At 44.3% G+C, this 7,191-nt stretch overlaps 1 pseudogene; it reads right to left on the bottom strand.

Annotated features, from left to right (window-relative positions):
- Positions 1-234: 234 nt before the first annotated feature.
- On the bottom strand, positions 235-6,028 carry LOC123084168 (uncharacterized; annotated as a pseudogene).
- Between the last annotated feature and the right edge of the window lie 1,163 nt (positions 6,029-7,191).

Genomic DNA, 7,191 nt, shown 5'->3' on the forward strand with positions numbered 1-7,191 from the left:
TGTTGTAGGGACTCATATTGGCCTTCAGCCCACGGAATGAGGGAATGGATCAAGTTACTATATTTAACAATTTCTACTTTGAAATAATGCGCCGGGTGTAGTGCTTAAACCTTTTAAGTAAGAATTAAACCACCCTTTATAAAAAAATCTACTTTGATATACCGTCTGATTGAAGTCAAGAGCAGTGTCCAAGTAAAAGATAATTGTGTACAGAATATGTTGGACAGCAACTCATCAAGCAATGTTGTTGTTAATGAAAGAGCAGCACCTTCCAGTTTCTTCACTTAAAGTTCCTTGACGTCCGTTATTGTATTGCTGATCCGAGTTCAACTTACGTCGAGGAGGTCCGCTTTGTTGAGGCTGGAAATGACCCAAGAACCCGCTCTTTAAGAAAACACAACAGATAAATCTTGTGTGAAATAATATTAGACCAATGTCGGCTTTTTCGATTGGTTTTGTGAGCATGATTTTTGCAGAAATGAAGAAGCTCACACATTTATAGCATCCTGCTTCTCAGGATCTGTGTAGCCATTATTGTAGTAACGATGAAGAGTTCGGAGGAACTCCTGGGATTGGGTTGCTGCCTTCCACTGCCCTCTTTGCTCATAGAAGATCTGTGGCATGTTAGGGCAACTCTAACCGATCCCCAATAACCTGTTAGAGGAGAAAAAATCCGGTTTTACTCCTCTAACCGGGACCAAGCCGATCCGCAATACTCCATGGTGGAGGATAAATTATCATGAGCCGCCTTCGCCGCCCCTATTTTTACTCCACCGCTAGGTGTACGAGTAAAAATACACCATTTCTCCTCATCCCCGCCTCCTCTGCCTCTCCTCCTCCCCGATCCCCACCGTCGGCGACTCTCCCAGCTATTCCTCGACGCCCCATCCTCCGAATGGCCGGATCCCATTACCGCCACATCTCGCTCCCGATCTGCAGTGCGGATCCGTGCCACCATACCAGTGTTTCGTCTTCAAGTGGCACGTCCTCAAGCTGCCACCTCCCCGACGATGCGGCCTCCGCCCGCCGCATCGCTGACTTCCCTGACCTCACTCCATCATGGCAACCATAGAGGAAATACCTTGGCGTTAGCCAGCGAGCGTGCGGGACGTGGGTGGTGAGATCACAGACCGGGAGACCCATAAGAGTAAGTCGATCGGGTCATTCCACATGGCGGAGCTCACTGCCATGGAATATGAACGATGGCAGGTGCGGTTCCCCGACATGAAGGCTCGGCTCAAATTCCCGTGGGGGACATCGCCCGCCTACCTAGTCCCGCCACAGCCAGGGGTGGTGGATGCGGTGACGTCTCAGGAGGACTCGGAGGCGTGGGAGCGCATCACGGTGGAGGCTGCTGCCGAGGAGTACATAGCGGACCACCACCGCCAGTACCCCGAGCTTGTCTAGGCGGAGCGGGCGGTCAATGGTGAGGTCAACGTCATCTCCAACGACGAGGAGCAAGGCGGCGATGGCGGCGGCAAGGAGGAGAAGGAGTTCTACGTTGAGGAGTGGCGGTGCATTTTCCCCGGCTCCGCGATGAAGGCACCGGCCCGAACCCAATGGGCGGTGGAATGTTGAGACAAGATTGGCTAGTCCTCTACCATGGCGATGATGATGAAGAGTAGTTTAGTTTATGGTTTAAGTTTAAATTTATGTTTAAATTTTGATTGTCAAGACAATGTGTTCGGCTAGGTTGAAGGTATGCAAATTTCGGTTGAGACTAGATTGAACTCTACAAATTTGGTTTTTACTCCGTCAAATCAACGAGTTCGGCTAGGTCCGAGCAAAGCTTAGTGGAGTAGAATGGTTAGAGTTTCCCTTAGAATGGAAGAGTTACACTGAGCATTCAAAATACCAAGTTGGATTTGTGTTGACTACTGAATTGACTGCCTACCAACAAATCATTCTGGAATAAAGATATTCAAGATTACAACAGCAAACACATAAAATAAAAATCAACTATCAACCTTTTGTCAAAAACTATAATCAATAAGAAATGCATGCTATTTTTGGTCACAAAAATTTCAGATACAAACACTCAAGCTTTACATTTTGAGAAAATACACTCAAGGTGCTTGGGTGGCAGATGTGTTCGCCCTGTTAACAACCTCTACTGCTAAACTTGTTTCCAAAGAGCAAAGCTGCATGTGCCAATTGATTTAGGAAGTTAATTTTATCATAGGAAGACCTGTTAGAGCAAACGTTTGATATTTGGTATCACCTATCCTGGTATGCCTGACCTTTGCTAAATTGACAAGTATGACAGACCTGACCCTTGATAGTAGCTAGCACAACCTTAATGTTTGTTTGACTTAAATGTGTGGCTAAATAGCCGAACACAATAGCAGGGGGGAAAGTAGTTGTACATATCAAATGATAGGAAAGGGAAGAGCGATGCGACTATTAGAAGTTTAGAACTACTCGGGGAAATTAGAACTACTCCAGAGGTTGTAAAGAATACATTAAAATAGTAGTACACAACTGCACACCTTCTAGGGTATGGATACAAAGTTTTAGTTCAAAAAAGCGCCATTTCAAGATTTGTGTTATGCAGATTATATTACTCGGGAGTCACAGATATAACAAGATGCTAACCTTGCTGTGAGCAGCAGAACCTACATACTGGATGGTTAATACATCACCCATCCTTTAATAGAAATCCATCAGATCATTGGCCGAAGGAGCATGCTGTTCAATTTTAGGTTCTTCAGTGACCTTCAACACTTGAAGTTCACGCCCTAAAGCAGCTATTCCATATGCAAACTGCGCGACATTTATTCTGTCTAAGCAGAGTATGCAGTTTGTCCCGAGGACACCCGTCTATAGTAAGAGAGGTACCATTGTAGCTGCACAGAAATCATCATTTCTTTTGATGTCACATGACTTGGTAACACCCCATTGTCCACTGCAAAACATGTAAAAGATTACCATTAGTACTGCCAGCAGCAAGTCCATTACTTGCACATTAGGCTATTTTTTTCCTTTGGGGTTAGTAGTTTCCATTCGTCTGCACTAGACTACATATTTGTTTTAGATATGCATTTCAAAATCAAGTCTTCTACAGTGATAAGCAAGTCCCTGCCAATCATCTCTTATCTGGCCAGCTATAATACATCTTTTCCTCTCCAAATCATCCTCTCCTTTCACGTTGCCATGTTCTCCTCTCATACGAATGTTTAACCCTGTTGTGAACTAACACTGACCACATATATTATTAAAGACTATTTTAAAACAAATAACATTGGATGTTTTTCTGTGTCAAATCTATACAACAATTTAGATATATGGCCAAACATTAAGAAAATATTGTATTTTATTTGCTGGAGGGGCTCATTTCATGGATTTTTTAAGTCGAACTTATCGATTCTTAAGCAATTGCCTCTTCCTAAATAGGTATACAAATTACTTTGAAGCGTCCAAAGGTTTTGATGATGTAGTTATCTCACAATGGATGAGGTCCGTTAGTTCCATCCAACACATCTGATGCTACCTTGTTTAACAGTTCAAGCAGATTGGTGCCTTCCCTGCAAATGTCATGTAGATTAATATATTATTAGTACTATGTACTTCATGCATAACTAATAGGTTCTTACAAGGGCAAGCTCAGATAGAATATCCTGTCCACAACTAATTTTACTGTAGATAGCAAGGATTATCAGAGAAGTCTTGAGATCTTCAAATACATAACAGACTAACGGTACAGAACTGACACGTGATTTCTGGCCTAATATAAAGCCTTGAAGTTTCCTGAAGTCTTGATCCTCTAAATTCTTCTTCTAATTCTTGCTTTGCTTTATTCCTCACAGGGGATCCTCTTTATGTAGACCTAACAAACTGATCTGAGTAACAAATTGTGGATCTTATCCGTAGTTGGCTTAAGGCCCAAGCTAAGAGATATATTCCTAATTTAAATGATAAACTTCCATGTACATACATAGCTATGATGATAATTGTTGCTATTATGTTCTCATAAGCAATGCTCACTGAAGACTGAACTATATCAGATTGCTGTCCGCAAGTTAACATTACCTCCTTTGCTTGTTCTTCAGATCTGAAAGAGAAAAATCCTAAACAAAAGCAAGAGGAGGAGAGGAAGGGTCAACACAAAGAAAAGAAGTGAAGAAGGTAATGCAACAGTTTGTGTATATTACTGTCTGCGCTTACTATCAGTTTTCGTTCCACAAGAGACTTGCTGTCAACTGTACAATGTGCTGTGAAAATCAGTAGAATTCATAATGACTGGATATAAAATGGTTTCAGAAAGCACAGGCTGGCCGGAGTGAACCTGAGAACATTGACCCTGATGTTGCTGCCATATGATCGGTTTCGGAGGGTGTTGCATGTAGAACTGAATGCTACTTTAGGTGAACTGTGTTTCTGTCTGAACTTTATCTTTCTGTCCTTCGTCCGCGTGTATCAGATCTTGCCTGGATCTCAAGATAGCGCCAGAGGAAACTCTATGATGCATGCTGCAGCGTGAGGTTTTTGAAACAAAATGACTGTAAGCTTAATGATGGAACGTAAACTGAATGGTTACCTTGTTGTAAGTTGGCGATCATCTGTGAAACATTTCATCTTTGAGAAATTTGGATAACTATCGCCCACATGTTGCATCAGCTTCTATGAAACAATTGGCGGTTGCTCGTTTATTCTACTCTTGTTGTTTGAAAGTAACTAAATAGCATATGGATTACAGTTAATTCTGAGATATTTTGTCTTGTGGATCTCTGGTAATTTCTCGAAAAGCAATGCTTGCCGAGTCTTGTAAGACAAAACAAAGCGGCTCGTTCTGCTCGCCACTGACCTTCGCCTCATTGAGCAGCGGTCGTCCTCCATCCTCTCCTAGTTGGCCCGGCTCAAGGACTGCGCCAACGACCGCCTGGCGGACCTTGGCGAACATGTCGGCGATCGCCACCAGGTCCTCAACATGATTCACGGTCTCAATCCCTGTTTTCGCTATGCTGTTCCCATACTCACCATGCAGTCGCCCTTCCCCACCTTCCTGTGATGTCGTGCATTCCTCCTCCTCGAGGAGAGCCACCAAGCCGAGGAAACTCCCCACGACATCGCCCTGCACACCGTGCGCGCACCGGGCCAATAGCTTGCCCTGCGCGCACCGGGCCAATAGCTCCTGTGCGACACATTTGAGGTGAATTGGCAAGAGTGCGACGTTGTTCGAGCGAATGGCTGTGGTGCGACAATTTTGAGCAGGAAAATAGCCCACGCACAACATGGCTGTTAAACTCAACTGATGCCCTTGTTAGCTGTTGGGGGCTGGACCCACCACTTATCCACGTATGCATGGGACCCACCACTTGTCTATACGCGGGACCCACCTCCTCGCAGCTAGAAGAGACGAGCGCCCATGCCCGTCCGCCCGCCGCCGCCCATTCATGCCCTTTCCCCAATATTTCTCTTTTCCGATGACTTAGCGCAAATGTCTACCTCCTCCGCCACGCACTCAAAATGGCGACAGTATGGACCCGTGCTGCTCACAAGGTGCCCTGACTGCCCACGCCTAGACCCTCTTAAACGGTTTGTCACTAAGAGGGATGACAATGGCAATCTTGTGCAGGAATTTGTGAAATGCTTGAGCAAACCAATGGTAGGAAGGGATGGCAAGGTTAGTTCTCAGTTCTTAGCTCGTTCTTTCGCTGTCTTTTGCTCTGATTTCTCCACATTTTGTTTTTTCTCCTCGAATTTGGGATTTAGAGTTCATGTTGTTCTTTTCAGATCTTGAAGAAATGTTACCATTTCGAGTGGATTGATGAATATGTTGATAGGATTCAGTTTGAGGGCTACGTTGATTCGAGCGTGGCCGCAACCTGGAGCTCAATTTGGGCGGGGTGCCGCCGATTACGTTGGAGAATACGGGGAGCTCGGGCGGAGGGGCGGGCAGAGTCATGCCGATGGCGATGTATGCGCGCAATGCTGAACTGCATGCGGAGTCTGAACTGACCGAGGAACTGAAGAAGATCAAGAAACATCTAATGCAGATGATCGATTTGCAGAAGCAAGAAAATATCATGGCGGGGGGGTTCTATTGTTGTATCATTGCTCTGTTTTTGTTTTATTTGTTGTTCATCCATCATTAGAATGGGCATTTAGGCCTGTCAGGGTAGAGGATGTGATTAGTGCGCCATGCCAAGTTATGTATCTGAGTTGAAGCAGCAATTTGGAACACAAATTATTCAGTGTTCATGCTTTGTTTTCTCTGTTTTTGTTCTTCAATTAACAGAGTACACACCCGAATTCAGTTTTAAGTAAAAAAACAAAATTGGGCTGCCGAATAGATGTTGGTCCGTGACCAGCCCACCCGCGTAGCGGCACCAGCCCACCTCTAACTTCGGCAAATAAAATGGGGCCCAATAAAATATTACTTGTTTTTATTTTGGCCTTTTTTTTGCACTAAATTTTGTGATGGATCATTTTTTGACGCACTAAAACTAAATGTTAATTGTTTTTATGCATGTCTACGGTTCCATGAACTAAATGAGTTGCATGCTTGCATGAAGTGCCCGAAGTAAATTAGTTTGCATTTCCTAGTTGCACCCATGTCCATAGTGGGTTTGCATGGGGCTCCTAGTTGCATGTCCATGGTTTGGCCAATATTTTGAAGATGGTGTGTGTGGTGATTGGGGTGTAGAAACCCGGGCCCGTAGCAACCCATAGCAATACACGAATAATAAGCAAAAACAACCCATAGCAATCCACAAATAATAGCACGAAACACACAATATATATAGTAGCACAACGATTATATAGAAGCATAACGATTGCAACCCATAGTTCCACGATAGCCTTACAACTCCATGATAGTCTTACAACTTAAAGTACTAATAAAACTTAATAATAGTAACATAACGATTACAACTTAAAAAAACTAATACGATAGATCTATAGCAAGCTAGATAGATAGGGAGGCACCAAACGCGAGTTCTTCGGGTTCTTCTTCTCCTCCTCCTCCGGGCGTCGCCCTTCACTCCTCCCCGTTATTGATGGGGTACGGGAGCGTGTGCATAACGCCGTTGTTGGGGAAGATGCCGTTGAAGTCGGTGAAGATATTGTAGGTTGTGAAAGCTATGAACTCACAACCAACCCAATACGCTCGCCCGAGGAGATGGAAAGCATCGAAAGTGTTAGTGAACGTGGCGAGGAGCCCAACCACAATACCATTGTGGTTGACCTCCT

The sequence above is a fragment of the Triticum aestivum genome, chromosome 4A, assembly GCF_018294505.1.
Source record: "Triticum aestivum cultivar Chinese Spring chromosome 4A, IWGSC CS RefSeq v2.1, whole genome shotgun sequence".
NCBI classification, from domain to species: domain Eukaryota; kingdom Viridiplantae; phylum Streptophyta; class Magnoliopsida; order Poales; family Poaceae; genus Triticum; species Triticum aestivum.